This window comes from Phyllobates terribilis, unplaced genomic scaffold (assembly GCF_046119375.1).
Source record: "Phyllobates terribilis strain yellow unplaced genomic scaffold, ASM4611937v1 Scaffold_2__4_contigs__length_985480577, whole genome shotgun sequence".
Classification (NCBI taxonomy): domain Eukaryota; kingdom Metazoa; phylum Chordata; class Amphibia; order Anura; family Dendrobatidae; genus Phyllobates; species Phyllobates terribilis.
In genome coordinates this window covers 155,697,709-155,714,151 of record NW_027362762.1, presented here as the reverse complement: position 1 = coordinate 155,714,151, position 16,443 = coordinate 155,697,709, and positions in this window count along the sequence as shown.

The window sequence follows — 16,443 nt, the reverse complement described above, 5'->3', positions numbered from 1 at the left end:
AGTAGCTGCTATTTAAAACTGTGGTTCTCTGTCAGACGTATCACATATAACTGCGTTCCAAAATCAGCCATTTCTGGCTTCAGTTTTCATTTTGTTGCAGTGTGTCGGTCAAGCTATTCACACTAGGTCTCTGTGAAGAATAGTATTAGTAAACTACAGACCTGCTATTTTAAACCGTGGTTCTCTGTCAAACATATCACATATAACTGCATTCCAAAATCAGCCATTTCTGACGTACATATTCACTTTGTTGCAGTGTGTCGGTCAAGCTATTCACACTAGGTCTCTGTAAAGAGTAGTATTAGTAAACTACAGGCCTGCTATTTTAAACTGTGGTTCTCTGTCAGACGTATCACATATAACTGCGTTCCAAAATCAGCCATTTCTGGCTTCAATTTTCATTTTGTTGCAGTGTGTCGGTCAAGCTATTCACACTAGGTCTCTGTGAAGAATAGTATTAGTAAACTACAGGCCTGCTATTTTAAACCGTGGTTCTCTGTCAACCGTATCACATATAACTGCATTCCAAAATCAGCCATTTCTGACGTCCATGTTCATTTTATTGCAGTGTGTCGGTCAAGCTATTCACACTAGGTCTCTGTAAAGAATAGTATTAGTAGACTACAGGCCTGCTATTTTAAACCGTGGATCTCTGTCAGACGTATCACATATAACTGCGTTCCAAAATCAGCCATTTCTGGCTTCCATTTTAATTTTGCTGCAGTGTGTCGGTCAAGCTATTCACACTAGGTCTCAGTGAAGAATAGTATTAGCAAACTACAGGCCTGCTATTTAAAACCGTGTTTCTCTCTCTGACGTATCACATTTAACTGAGTTTCAAAATCATCCATTTCTAGTGAACGTGGAAAATATTGTCCTCCATTTAAAATGGCCAAGGTGCGTGGCAAGGGACGGCGAAGTGGACGTGATGTTGATGGTGCATGCAGAGGCTGAGGCTGTGGGTAAGCTGAAATTGTGCCACTACAAACACCCATATCTTTTTGCTCGACCTTCCTGTCCCAATTACTAGGGGACCTCACAACCCCACTATTGAACACAGGTTGTTGGTTGGATAGCAGATAATGCTTCCTGTCACTTTGCCACCACCACCCTGTCTTCCACACGGTCAAGTCTCAGTAGCCGTGAGTCTGGACCGCATATTCCTCACACTGATCCTCCTTTCTCTCACTATGCCAAATGCCCAGAGACAACTGATCCCAAACTTGGACATACAACAGAATAGCTGTTCGTTTTTCCATTTGTAGATTCTGGCCTCTCGCCTGGACAGCTTCAAGCGAGTCAAGAGGAGAACGTGTGTAACGATGCCCAAATATTTGAGAAGCCACGGTCACATGAAGGCAATGGTGGGAAAGTGCAATTACTGTCACAAGAGAGGGATGATGATGATGAGACACAATTGCCAGAAAGTCCTGAGGAGGACCAGGTGCGGAAGTGGATGACGAGGTGGTGGATGATATAGTAACTGACCCAACCTGGCAGGGGGACATGCATAGCGAGGACAGCAGCACACAGGGAGAGGGAGGCGTAGCACCAAAACAGTCAGGAAGAAGCAGTGTGGTGGCCGCAGACACAAGACGGGAAAGTGTTTCCCGTAACGCCAGCACGACGGAAGTTGCCAGTACAACTGTTAAGTCTTCCCGAACCTTCAGATTATCCCAAAAATGCAAAGATGCCTCCCGCCCTGCACATGTCGTTGCACACTCTCAACTAGCACCATCAGCAAGCACGTCCACGTCCTTGTTCCAGCGTGGCATTCAGTTGTCCCTACCCCAGTCCTTGGAACGCAAGCGCAAATATGCAGCCAACGTTTTCACAGGCCACAGTACTAAATTCACATATTTCGCAAATGCTTGCACTCGAAATGTTGCATTTTAAGCTCGTGGAGACGGAAGCTTTCCGCAACCTGATGGCGGCAGCCATCCTTTGGTACTCTGTCCCCAGCCACCACTATTTCTCCCGGTGTGCCATCCCCACATTACACGAGCACATGTCCCACAACATTAGCTGTGCCCTCAACAACGCAGTTACAGCATTGGGAAAGTCCACCTAACCACGGACATGTGCACAAGTGCTTGTGGGCAGGGACAGTACATCTGGCTGAGGGCACACTGGGTTAATATAGTGGAAGCTGGGACCCAGTTGGACCTTGGGACGGAACACGTCCTCCCGAGGATTTCGGGCCCTGGGTCAATCAGGGTTGCCCCCACATTCTACAGCTACTGCACCTCCTCCTTCTCCTCCTCTTCAGCCTCCATCTCTGAAATGTCAGAAGCTAGAAGCACTGCAGCACTGCCTCGGCCAAGCGGCAACAGGCTGTGCTGAAACTAATATGCTTAGTTGACAAACTGCACAATGCTGAAGAGTTGTGGACAGCTCTGTGGCTGACACCGCTGACTCTACAGCCAGGCATAGTCATGTGTGACAATTGCTATAACCTGGTGGCGGCTCTGAGGTGAGCCAAGCTCACACACATACCATGCCTGGCCCATGTGCTTAACCTCATGGTTCAGCGGTTTCTCAAAACCTACCCGGATCTGCTTGTCAAAGTATGCCGCATGTGTGCCCATTTTAGAAAGTCAGCTACAGCTTCTGCCACCCTTGCCGTGCTTCAGCAGCGTTTGCAGCTTCCAGCTCACCGACTGGTGTGCGATGTCCCCACGCGTTGGAACTCTACATTGCAGATGTTGGGAAGGATTTGTGAGCAAAAGAGGGCAATTGTTGACTACCAGCATCAATAAGGCCATCGGTATTCAGATCAGACTCCACACATAAGACCTCAGGAGTGGACATGAATGACAGACAAGATAGTGAGCGGCGATGATGCCATAATTAGCGTCACCATCCCGCTTCTCTGTCTTCTGAAATGCTCTCTGCTCTCAATCAAAGAGGTTGCATTGCAGGCAGAGCACGATGAGATGGAGCAAGGAACCATACAGGGTGATTGCACGCAGCCCAGCCTCATCTCATCCCAACGTAGATTGGGTGACAATGAGGAAGAGGAGGAGGAAGAACAGGAGCTAGTTTTCTGCACTATAGACGGTACCGCCTGCACAACTGTCATACCTTTTGTTCAACGTGGATGGCCTGAGGACAGAAAGGAGGAGGATGAGGAGGAGAGCATGGTCAGTCGTCCTCTTGGTGAGGACACGGAAGTCTTGCCTGTTAGCAGTCTGGCACACATGGCTGAGTTTATGTTACGCTGCTTTTCCCGTGACCCTCGCGTTGTTCAAATTTTGGGTGACAGTCATTACTGGTTGGTGACACTTCTAGACCCATGCTAGAAGGAGAACTTTCTGTCTCTAATTCCCACGCTGGAGAGGCCTAATAAAATGGACAGTACGAGAAGACCCTTGTTGCGGAATTATTTAAAAAATTCCCATCTGAAAACGCTGGCGGCAGAGTTCACAGTTCGTTCGACAACCAAGGAATACAGAGAGAGAGACACAACTTCAATCCAGCAGGGCAACACTGTCAAAGTTCTGGGAGAATTTTCTCAGCCCCTCCCATCGCACAGGCCTTGAGGCGCGGGGTACTCTCACAAGGAGTTAAAAGTTTGGGAAGATACTGAGAGAGAACCTTGCCGAACGTACCAACGACCTCCGTGATTCCTCTGTGCCTTATAATTATTGGGTATCCAAGCTGGATACGTGGAATGAACTGGCTCTCTATGCTTTGGAGGTCCTGGGCTGTCCTGCCACTAGCGTTTTATCAGAGCGGGTTTTTAGTGCTGCTGGTGGAATTATAACTGATAAGCGCATCCACCTGTCAACTGAAAATGCTGATAGGCTGACTCTTATAAAAATGAACAAGGGCTGGATTGGGCCAGACTTCTCAACACCACTGAATGATAGCAGCGTAACATAAACTCAAATACAGGGTCTTTTTTTTGGGAGGTCTAACTCTATTCCCTTGCACCTCTGACTTCACACCCAGACATGGGTATACGCTTCCTGATTTTGTCTATTTGCTCTTGCCCTCCTCCTTCTCCTCATCCTCTTCCTCCACCACAATATCAACACCATATCTACCATATCACCATATCTACGTCTCTTGCAAGGGTCATTGGAGTTCCTCAAAATTTGTGGCAGCCATTGCATTCACTGCATAGGCAAACAGTATGGGAGACCCATTTCCTAATAATGGGAACATTGTTTTCAGGAAGCTCTCCGACCTCTACATCTCTTGCAAAGGCATTGGAGCTCCTCCAAATTTTTGGCAGCCGTTGCAGTTACTGCATAAGCAATAACAGTATGGGAGACACGCTCCTTTCTAATGGAACATGTCGTTACTGAGGCCTAGCTCTATGGGTCTTTAAATTGGTATTGGAGTTTTTCCTAAATTTTGGCAGCCGTTGGACTCACTGCATACCCTATAACTGGATAGCAGACCCGCTCCTTTCTAAGGGAACATGTCGTTACTGAGGCCCAGCTCTATGTGTCTTTAAATTGGTATAGGGGTATTTCCTAAATTTTGGCAGCCGTTGGACTCACTGCATACCCTATAACTGGATAGCAGACCCGCTCCTTTCTAATGAGAACATGTCGTTACTGAGGCCCAGCTCTATGTGTCTTTAAATTGGTATTGAGGTTTTTCCTAAATTTTGGCAGCCGTTGGACTCACTGCATACCCTACAACTGGATAGCAGACCCACTCCTTTCTAATGGGAACACGTCGTTACTGAGGCCCAGGTCTATGTGTCTTTAAATTGTTATTGGGGTTTTTCCAAAATTTTGGCAGCCCTTGCAGTCACTTCATGGGCATTACCACTATAGGAGACCCACTCCTTTATAATGGGAATATTTTTTTTACTGAGGCCCTCCTCTATGTCTCTTCAAAGGGGTATTGGGGTGCGTCCAAATTTTTGGCAGCCCTTGCAGTCACTGCATACCCAATAATAGTATAGGAGACTAACTCTTTAATAATGGGAACAACAAAACATAGCCGACTGCTGGCCCTTTAAGAATAGTAAGGGCCGCCTGATGGCCCTATAAAAATAGTCTTTGTGACTTTAAGAATCCCTCCTTCATAAATGAAACAGAATGTGTCTGATCATGTTTTGCATACTACATGGCCAGATAAGGTAGTAAAATGTTAAAATGACATTTACCGGTGAATGTATTTTTCACCGTTGAAAGCAATGCAAAAGTGCAAAAACGCATCAAAAATGCTACGTGTGAACATAGCCCAAGGTGTGGAGGAGCATTTTTGGTTATTTATTTTGCCTTATATACAAGCCATTACCCTGGAAAGGATGTTCCTTAACATTTTTCCCAGGAAAATCCATTTTGGTTTCGTTTTTGTATGTTTTATTTTGAGTCCATAAAAGTGGCGTAATACCTCTGACAACATTGTTGACAGCAGTGACCTGGGAGTCAGAGATGCTTCCAGGGGTCTTCCCCATGCTGTTTCCATGTCATTTGAGCACCATCGATTTTGGCAATTTTTAGGCCCTCTGCAGACCGCTCATCACTAGTCATTACAACAGAGTGATCTATTTCATGTGTTTATTTCTGTTAATGTTGATGATTATGGCTTACAGCCAATGAAAACACAAAAGTCATTATCTCAGTAAATTAGAATACTTTATAACAACAGCTTGAAAAATATTTGTAAAATCTGAAATGTTGGCCTACTGAAATGTATATTCAGTAAATGCACTCAATACTTGGTTAGGGCTCCTTTTGCATCAATTACTGCATTAATGTGGCGTGGCATGGAGGCGATCAGCCTGTGGCACTGCTGAGGTGTTACGGAAGCCCAGGTTGCTTTGATAGCAGCCTTCAGCTCATCTGCATTGTTGGGTCTGGTGTCTCTCATCTTTCTCTTGACAATACACCATAGATTCTCTATGGGGTTAAGGCCAGGTGAGCTTGCTGGCCAATCAAGCACAGTGATACTGTTGTTTTTAAACCAGGTATTGGTACTTTTGGCAGTGTGGACAGGTGCCAAGTCTTGCTGGAGATTGAAATTTCCATCTCCAAAAAGCTTGTCGGCGGAGGGAAGCATGAAGTGCTGTAAAATTTCCTGCTAGACGGCTGCATTTACTTTGGTCTTGATAAAACACAGTGGACCTACACCAGCAGATGACATGGCTCCCCAAACCATCACTGATTGTGGAAACTTCACACTAGACCTCAAGTAGCTTGGATTGTGTGCCTCTCCACTCTTCCGCCAGACTCTGGGACCTTGATTTCCAAATGAAATGGAAAATGTACTTTAATCTGAAAACAACACCTTGAACCTCTGAGCAACAGTCCATGTCTTTTTCTCCTTGGCCCAGGTAAAACACTTCTGGCGTTGTCTATTGGTCATGAGTGGCTTGACACATTGAATGTGACACTTGTAACCCATGTCATGGATACATCTGTGTGTGGTGGCTCTTGAAGTAATGACTCCAGCAGCAGTCCACTCCTTGTGAATCTCCCCCAAATTTTTGAATGACCTTTTCTTAACAATCCTTTCAAGGCTGCGGTTATCCCGGTTGCTTGTGCACCTTTTTCTACCACACTTTTTCCTTCCACTAAACTTTCCATTAATATGCTTGGATACAACACTCTGTGAACAGCCAGCTTCTTTAGCAATGACCTTTTGTGGCTTACCCTCCTTGTGGAGTGTGTTAATGACTTCCTTCTGGACATCTGTCAAGTCAGCAGTCTTCCCCGTGATTGTGGAGCCTACTGAAAATGACTAAGGGACCTTTTTAAACGCATTGGAAGCCTTTGCAGGTGTTTTTTGTTAAGTATTCTAATTTCGCACAACAATAGAAACAAACATATTTGAGTGCATATAGTATTTTTAATACAATATTGTAAGCCTTGTGTATTGAGTATAGAGGAAATTTGGTGCCGGTAAGGATTTTAAGTGTTTTTCACATATTTAGTATATTTTTTGTTTGTTCTTAATATATGAGTGTGGGCAGACAGACATCAATTTATATTATATTTATATTTCAATAAGGTATCAGTGCAGGTGAAATTACGCTCTTGGGTTTGTACTAAATAATCACTTGTGGTCATTTTATCTAACAAATTTGTTAAAGGCTAAATTAAAAACTATAGAATCTTTTTGATAAGGATTTTTTTTTTCTTAAGATTTCTTATTCACCACTAGTGTTGAGAGAGCACTAAAATGCTCGGGTGCTCGAAGCTCGGGCCGAGCTCACCGTGATGCTCGGGTGCTCGACCCGAGCAATGAGCCCAATGTTAGTCTATGGGAGACCCGAGCATTTTTGCGGCGGCACCCCCGGCAGTCTGTAGAAAGCCTAAAAAGTGCCCAAAACAATAGTGACAGTGCTCAAATGACATGGGGACAGCATGGGGATCGCCCCAGGAAGCATTTCTGACCCCCAAGTCACTGCTGTCAACAACACGTGGTCAGAGGTATTAAGCCACTTTTACGGGCTCACAATAAAACGTTCAAAAACGAACCTGAAACTGTTTTCTGTGAGATATGTTAAGGAACATCCTTTCCAGGGTAAAGACTTGTGTATAAGGTAAAATAAATAACCTAAAACAAAAATACTCCTCCACACCTTGGGCTATGTTCACAAGTAGCATTTTTTATGCATTTTTGCACTTTTGTATTGCTTTCAACCGTGACAAATGCATTCACCGGGAAATGTCATTTTAACATTTTACAACCTTATCTGGCCATGTGCTGTGTGACACATGCATACAGTGCTGAAAAGACATGGGAACAGCATGGGGAAGACCCCTGGAAGCATCTCTGACACCCAGGTCACTGCCTAAAAGTGTGCCCATCAGAAATGATCCTTGCCGCATCAGAAGATGCAGACTTGCAGCTATCCCCGTGCAAGTCCTTGTCCCAGGGCAGTGTTCAATTGTACCTCCCCCATTCCTTGCAATGCAAGCGCAAATATGCAGCCAACCACCCACCCACCCACAGGCTGCAATACTATACTGCTAGCTTGCACTTGAAATGGGGCCTTTTAGTTTGGAGGAGGCCGAAGCTGGCCACTACCTCATGGCTGCTTCGGCAGCGAGGTCTCCATACTCAGTCCCCAGCCGCCACTATTTGTCCCGGTAACCTTCCCCACACTTTTCTTAGCCTGGCCTGCTTTAGGGCAGCATTGGACGAGCCAACCAGACAACCAGACTCCTCCGGTGGGCCCTTGATTCTCCATCAGGGGAGTTGAGAGTGCCAAGGTGAGGAGCATGATGATGATGATAGAAGTTAGCATCTGCTTTGTTTTCTTGGAATGCAAGCGTAAGTGTGCAGCCTGCCACCACCCACCCCCAGGCTGCAATACCATACTGCTAGCTTGCTTGCACTTGAAATGAGGCATTTTAGGCTTGTGGAGGCAGACGCCGGCCACCATGTCATGGCTGCGTCGGCGGCCTGGTATCCATACTCAGTCCCCAGCCGCCTGGCGGCCGGGTGTCCACACTCGGTCACCAGCCGCCCCTATTTGTCCCGGTGCGCCTTATACACAAGCGCGCATACCAAAACATTACCTGTGCCCTCCCCAGTGCATTCAGTGGGAAGGACAGCCTATTTCGCTGTAGTGTGTGCACGCCAGTCCCCTGTTCATGGCACATGGAAAATGCCTCCCGCCCTGCACCTGTCGTTGCAGACTTGCAACTATCCCCGTTCAAGTCCTTGTCCCAGCGCAGTGTTCAATTGTACCTCCCCCATTCCTTGCAATGCAAGCGCAAGTATGCAGCCTGCCACCCACCCACCCCCAGGCTGCAATACCATACTGCTTGCTTGCACTTGAAATTGGGCCTTTTAGGCATGTGGAGGCGGAATCTGGCCACCACGTCATGGCTGCGTCGGCGGCCTGGTATCCATACTCAATCCCCAGCCGCCCGGCGGCCGAGTGTTCACGTTTGGTCCCCAGCCGCCAGGGGGCGGCCGGGTGTCCATACTCGGTCCCCAGCTGCCCCGTGGCCGGGTGCCCACACACGGTCCCCAGCCGCCTGGGGGCGGCCGGGTGTCCATAAACGGTCCCCAGCCGCCCCTATTTGTCCCGGTGCGCCTTATACACAAGTGCGCATACCAAAACATTACCTGTGCCCTCCCCAGTGCATTTAGTGGGAAGGACAGCCTAACCACAAACACGTGGACAAGTGAATGTGGCCAGGGATGGTCCATCTCACTGACGCCTTCACACTGGGTTAATATTGTGGAGGCCGGGACACAGTTGGACACTGGGATGCAACACGTTCTCCAGACATAGAGGATTGCGGGTCCTGGGTCAATCAGGCTTCAACACAAAGTTCAGAAGGTAGACAGCAGCAGTGGTCGGCCTTCTACACAACGAGTAAATTATTCATGATCATGAGGCCATCCATCTCCTTAGCTTTCTGTTCCTTGGAATGCAAGGCATGTATGTAGTAGCGGCTAGGCCTGAGGTGGTCAGCGTTTTGGCGCATATCCTACCTCCTCCAAGGATTGCTGGATGTTTTCCTGCTACTATCCCAGTTCTATGACTCCCGTTAAAACAAAGCTACAGGTGATGAATGATGGATGAGGTGGTGGCAAAGGAGAAAGAGCAGGAGGAACAGGGACCATTCACATCAATATCAGGCCAGTCAACCACACATGTCTTGTAGGATATGTTTCTGTACCAAAAGGAGCAGTTCGGCTACACAGTTATAGGGCATACAGTGAGTGCAATGCCTACCAAAAATTTTGAGGCACTCCAATGCCCCTTGGAAGTGACATGGAGGTCAGAGTGCCTTAAGTAAACCGTTTTTTCCATTTATAGCAGCTGGGTCTCCTGTACACTGTTGGCCTAAGCAGTGAATGGAAGGCTTTCCAAAAATTATGAGGAACTGCAATGCCCCTTGAAACAGATGTGGATTACAGCGTACTAAAAGCCTACTACCCATTATTGGGGAGTGGGTCTCCCTTAGTGTTCGCCTACGCATTGAAAAGCAAAAGCTGACTAAAATTAGGAGGAAATGCAATGCCCGTTGGAAGAGTCGTGGAGATTAGAGGTAATTAAAAACATTTCAATGCCCCTTAGAAGAGCTGTGGAGTTCAGAGTGGTTTAACAAAACGGTTTTAATGCCCCTTGGAAGAGACGTGGAGGTCACAGTAGCTTAACAAGACAGTTTTAATGCCCCTTGGAAGAGTGGTGGAGGTTACAGTGGAATAAAAAGACAATATCAATGACCCTTGGAAGAGACGTGGAGGTCACAGTAGCTTAACAAGACGATTTTAATGCCCCTTACAAGAGCCATGCAGTGCAGCATATTAAAAACATTATTCCCATTATTGGGGAGTGGGTCTCCCATAGTCTTTGCCTATGCCTTCCAAGCAAAAGCTGCCAAAAATTAGGACGGAGGAACTTTCAATGCCCCTTACAAGAGCCATGCAGTGCAGCATATTAAAAACAATATTCCCATTATTGGGGAGTGGGTCTCCCATAGTCTTTGCCTATGCCCTCCAAGCAAAAGCTGCCAAAAATTAGGACGGAGGAACTTTCAATGCCCCTTACAAGAGCCATGCAGTGCAGCATATTAAAAACAATATTCCCATTATTGGGGAGTGGGTCTCCCATAGTCTTTGCCTATGCCTTCCAAGCAAAAGCTGCCAAAAATTAGGACGGAGGAACTTGCAATGCCCCTTACAAGAGCCATGCAGTACAGCATATTAAAAACATTATTCCCATTATTGGGGAGTGTGTCTCCCATAGTCTTTGCCTATGCCTTCCAAGCAAAAGCTGCCAAAAATTAGGACGGAGGAACTTGCAATGCCCCTTACAAGAGCCATGCAGTACAGCATATTAAAAACATTATTCCCATTATTGGGGAGTGGGTCTCCCATAGTCTTTGCCTATGCCTTCCAAGCAAAAGCTGCCAAAAATTAGGATGGAGCAACTTGCAATGCCCCTTACAAGAGCCATGCAGTACAGCATATTGAAAACATTATTCCCATTATTGGGGTGTGGGTCTCCCATAGTCTTTGCCTATGCCTTCCAAGCAAAAGCTGCCAACAATTAGGACGGAGGAACTTGCAATGCCCCTTACAAGAGCCATGCAGTACAGCATATTAAAAACATTATTCCCATTATTGGGGAGTGGGTCTCCCATAGTCTTTGCCTATGCCTTCCAAGCAAAAGCTGCCAAAAATTAGGACAGAGGAACTTGCAATGCCCCTTACAAGAGCCATGCAGTACAGCATATTAAAAACATTATTCCCATTATTGGGGAGTGGGTCTCCCATAGTCTTTGCCTATGCCTTCCAAGCAAAAGCTGCCAAAAATTAGGACGGAGGAACTTGCAATGCCCCTTACAAGAGCCATGCAGTACAGCATATTAAAAACATTATTCCCATTATTGGGGAGTGGGCCTCCCATAGTCTTTGCCTATGCCTTCCAAGCAAAAGCTGCCAAAAATTAGGACGGAGGAACTTGCAATGCCCCTTACAAGAGCCATGCAGTACAGCATATTAAAAACATTATTCCCATTATTGGGGAGTGGGTCTCCCATAGTCTTTGCCTATGCCTTCCAAGCAAAAGCTGCCAAAAATTAGGATGGAGGAACTTGCAATGCCCCTTACAAGAGCCATGCAGTACAGCATATTAAAAACATTATTCCCATTATTGGGGAGTGGGTCTCCCATAGTCTTTGCCTATGCCTTCCAAGAAAAAGCTACCAAAAATTAGGACGGAGGAACTTGTAATGCTGGCAACACGGACCACGGTCACCCTGATGGTATAGTGGTGGTGGAGGCTGAGGATAAGGAGAAGAGCAAAAAACAGCCGAAATGAGGAAGCGTATACCCATGTGTGGGTGTGAAGCGGTGCATGGGAATACACCTCCCGAAATAACACAGTGGATTTGACTTTATGTTACTCTGCTGTCATTTGGTGATAATGAGAAGTCTGGCCCAATCCTGCCCTTGTTCATTTTGATAAAGCTCAGCTTGTCAGCATTGTCAGTTGACAGGCGAGTGCGCTTATCAGTTATAATTCCCCCAGCGGCACTAAAAACACGCTCCGATAACACGCTAGCGGCAGGGCAGGCCAGGACCTCCAAGGCGTACAGAGCGAGTTCATTCCAAGTGTCCAGCTTGGATAACCAATAATTAAAAGGCACAGAGGAATCATGGAGGACGCTGGTACGATCGGCAAGGTACTCCCTCACCTTGAAACTTACCACTCCTTGTGAGAGTACCCCGCGCCTCAGGGCCTGTAAGCTGGGCGGGTCTCAGAAAACTGTCCCAGAACATTGACAGTGATCCCCTGCCTCTGCTGGATTGGAGTTGCGTCTCTCTCGCCTGTACGCTTTGGTTGGGCAACGAACTGTGACCTCTGCCGCTAGCGTGTTCAGATGGGAATTTTTTTTAACAGTTCTGCAGCAAGGGCCTTCTGGTACTGCCACATTTTTGTAGACCTCTCCACCTCAGAAATAAGAGAGTGAAAGTTCTGCTTGTAGCGGGGGTCTAAAAGTGTCACTAGTAATGACTGTCACCCAACATTTTAACAACACGAGGGTCACAGTTAAGGCAGCGTAACATAAAGTCAGCCATGAGTGCCAGACTGGTAACGGGCAAGACTTCCGTGTCCTCACCAAGATGATGACTGACCATGCTCTCCTCCTCCTCCTCCTCCCCCCTGTCCTCAGGCCACCCACGCTGAACTGACGGTATGACAGTTGTACAGGTACTACCGTCTACAGCACATGATACCAGCTCCTGTTCTTCCTCCTCCTCCTCTCCCTCATTGCCCCCCAATGCATGTTGGGATGAGATGAGGCTGGGCTGTGTGTTATCGCCCGCAATGCCTCCTCTTTAATTCTCTGCAGAGAGCGTTGCAAAAGACAGACAAGTGGGATGCTGACGCTAATGATGGCATCATCGCCACTCACCATCTTGGTGGACTCCTCAAAGTTTGTCAGGATGGTACATATGTCAGACATCCAGGTCCACTCCTGAGGTCTTATGTGTGGAGTCTGACCTGAATATCGACGGCCTTGTTGCAGCTGGTACTCCACAACTGCTCTCTTCTGCTCACAAATCCTTTGCAACATGTGGAGGGTAGAGTTCCAAAGTGTGGGGACATCACACACCAGTCGGTGTGCCGGAAGCTGCAAACGCTGCTGGAACACAGCAAGGGCGGCGGAAGCTGTAGTCGCCTAACGAAAATGAGCTGACAGGCGGCGTACTTTGAAGAGCAGATCTGGCAACTCGGGGTACGATTTAAGAAACCGCTGAACCATGAGGTTAAGCACATGAGCCAGGCATGGTACGTGTGTGATCTCGCCTCGCCTCAGAGCCGCCACGAGGTTACGGCCATTGTCACACATGACCATGCCTGGATGTAGGTTCAGCGGTCTCAGCCACAGATCTGCCTGCTCTTTCACAGCTGTCCACAACTCACAAGCAGTGTGAGGTTTATCAACTAAGCTTATGAGTTTCAGCACAGCCTGTTGCCGCTTGGCTGAGGCAGTACTGCAGTGCTTCCAGCTTGTAACTGATGTGGGAGGAGGAGGAGGAGGAGGATGATGCGCAGGAGCTGTACACTGTGGGGGCAATTCTGACTGACATAGGGCCCACAATCCTCGGTGTGGGAAGGATGTGTTCCATCCCAAGGTCCGACTGGGTCGCGGCTTCCACTATGTTTACCCATTGTGCCGTCAGGGAGATGTACCGTCCCTGGCCACAAGCACTTGTCCACGTGTCCGTTGTCAGGTGGACTCTCCCAGTAGCTGCGTTGTTGAGGGCATGGCAGATGTTTTGGGACACGTGCTTGTGTAATACGGGGATGTCACACCGGGCAAAATAGTGTCGGCTGGGGACCGAGTACCGAGGGACGGCAACTGCCATAAGGTTGCGGAAGGATTCCGTCTCCACCAGCCTAAAAGGCAGCATTTCCAACGCAAGCAGTCGTGAAATGTGCGAATTTAGGACTGTGGCCTGTGGGGCGTTGGCAGCGAATTTGCACTTTCGTTAAAAGGTCTGGGATATGGCCAATTGAATGCTGCGGTGGGACGTGGACGTGGACGTTGATGCTGTTTCTTGAGAAACTGCCATAGCAAGTAAAGACTGAGAGGAGGGGACATCTTTGCATGCAGTATGGACAGGGGATTGCCTTGCACACACAACAGGGAGTTCTCTTACACGCACAACAGCGGAAGAAGCAGTGGTGACACCCGTTGACACTGGTCGTGGACCCTGGGGTGCGCCCCACAAAGTCGGGTGCTTTGCTGACATGTGCCTGATCATGCTGGTGGTGGTCAGGCTGGTAGTTTTGTCACCCCTGCTGATGCTGGTCTGGCAGGTGGTACAAATGGCCTTTTTGGGGTTATCAGCAGAGTATTTAAAAAAATTCTAGACTCTGGAAGACCTACCGGTTGTACTGGCAACGTCCCTCGTGTTGGTGTTACGGGGAACGGTTGCCCGCCTTCTGTCTGCGGCCACCACACTGCTTCTTCCTGCCTGTTGGGGTACTCTGCCTCCCTCCCCCTGTGTGCTGCTGGACTCGCTCTGCGTGTCCTCCTGCCACGTTGGGTCAGTTGCTAGATCATCCACCAACTCCTCCTCTTCCACTTCCGCACCACGGTCCTCCTCCTCACTTCGTGGCAATTGTGTCTCGTCATCGTCCACCTCTTGTGACAAATTGCCAGCGTCGCCTTCTTGCGGTCGTGGCTGTTCAAATATTTGGCCATCGCTACATGGGATCTCCTCTTCTACCACTTCAAGCGGAGCAGGCGAGGGGCACAAATATGGAAATGGACCAGTGAACAGCTCTTCAGAGTGTCCAACTGTGGGATCAGTTGCTGTCTGACGACACTCGGCATGGTGGGAGGAAGGAGCATCAGGGTGAGGAGGAGTATGCGGTTGTTATAGCAGAAGATGAGGCCCCTCAAGTTCAAAGACCCCATCTATGCTATGTAAGCCTGACAGTTACTTTAGGTCAAAAGAACAGCAGCTGAATGTTCCTTCCTTGTATCAATAATGTGTCCTTGCTTGAAGACAACGTGGCCTTGCTAGCCAGATACGTCTCATTAAATGTTTCAAAGCAGACAGAAACTAGTTGTTTGCTTGCGCAGCTATATTGTATAATCGAACCATATATGGTAAATCCATTTCCTGCCTTCAGGGTTTATATTAACCCGGTGCTTGTAATAAAGTTTACAGCTTGTTGACACAAACATCCTGTCCTGTGTCTCATTCTCTCCGATATTGTAATCCAAGGATAGAAGACCCAGAATGCAGTGACGACAGCTGGTGCCCGAACAGGGACCTTGAGTTAATCTACCCAGGGGTGCTCGACCGGTCCGAGACGTGGGACGAGTGAAGCTCTCTGTTGGTGATATATACAGCGCTGAGGTAAGAATAACTGTTATATTCTACCTAAATAATATCACTACATAGAAGAGACTCCCTCACCCCCGAGCGGTCGGCTCCCAGGTAATTCACAGATTGTTGTCTGGCTCAGGTCCCTTTGAACCAGTAGAATTCCCTCAGATAAATTGACAGTCCTGCCTTCTATCCTTTGGAAAAACTTAAGAATGACAGTATGGATCCGATGATTGTGTTGTTGGTGTGTCTCGGGATCGGTGTTTTTGGTCTGTTTTTCTGGTTGGCGTATAAGTCCTGGAAGGCTAGTAGTGGTGTGGTTCAGAAACCTTTGTGGCCCATTGTCTAAGTGACCATTGTCTAAGTGACTGAGGAGTCTACTCTAAGTGAGGAGAACCAAAATAATGGGGAACCAAAATGCCAAAGAAGGCATTACAGCCAAAGACTTAGTAGTACGCAGAGAAGGGAAACAGGCACTGATTGGAATTGACAAAATATTGTGTAAAGCGGGAATGAATGAGAATGGAGAGATGAACGGAGAGAAATGGAAATCCTTCTTTAACTCCTATCACGGATGGCTGAAAGATAAGGGTCTGTTTAAGACAGTGGATGTATGGATGAATGCATGCGTTTATTTTGAAGGAAAGATTGAAGAACTAGGAGACGGATGTTACAGACTGACAAAAACCGGAATGACAGATTTTCCTCCCTGTCCGCCCCCGACGTCACCCCCACCCCAGTACCAGAATTCTCAGGAACCCAATTGTTGGGTTTGCCCCAGATGTGGACAGCAGAACCCCTTGACAGTAGACATCTGTGTGGCATGTGGAGGACCGAGACCCCACCCAGCTAGTCTTTATCCAATGAGAACAATAGTAATACCGGGAGCCCCAGGTGCACCGGGAGCGGGCCAGCAAGTCCCAGGACAAGAACCCCGCACGGTGTTAATATATAGACCGTGGAGTCCCTCAGAGCAATTGGCACTGATCTCCCAGCTGCTAGATCCATCCCAGTCCCCTATGGGTTTTGCCAGAATGATAAGAACCATACAGGATACGTACAATGCAACTAGGTTGGATTTACAGGGAGTAATAAAAGGAAAATTGGCAGATGAGGCACGATATGACAGACTGACTGACAAAACATACA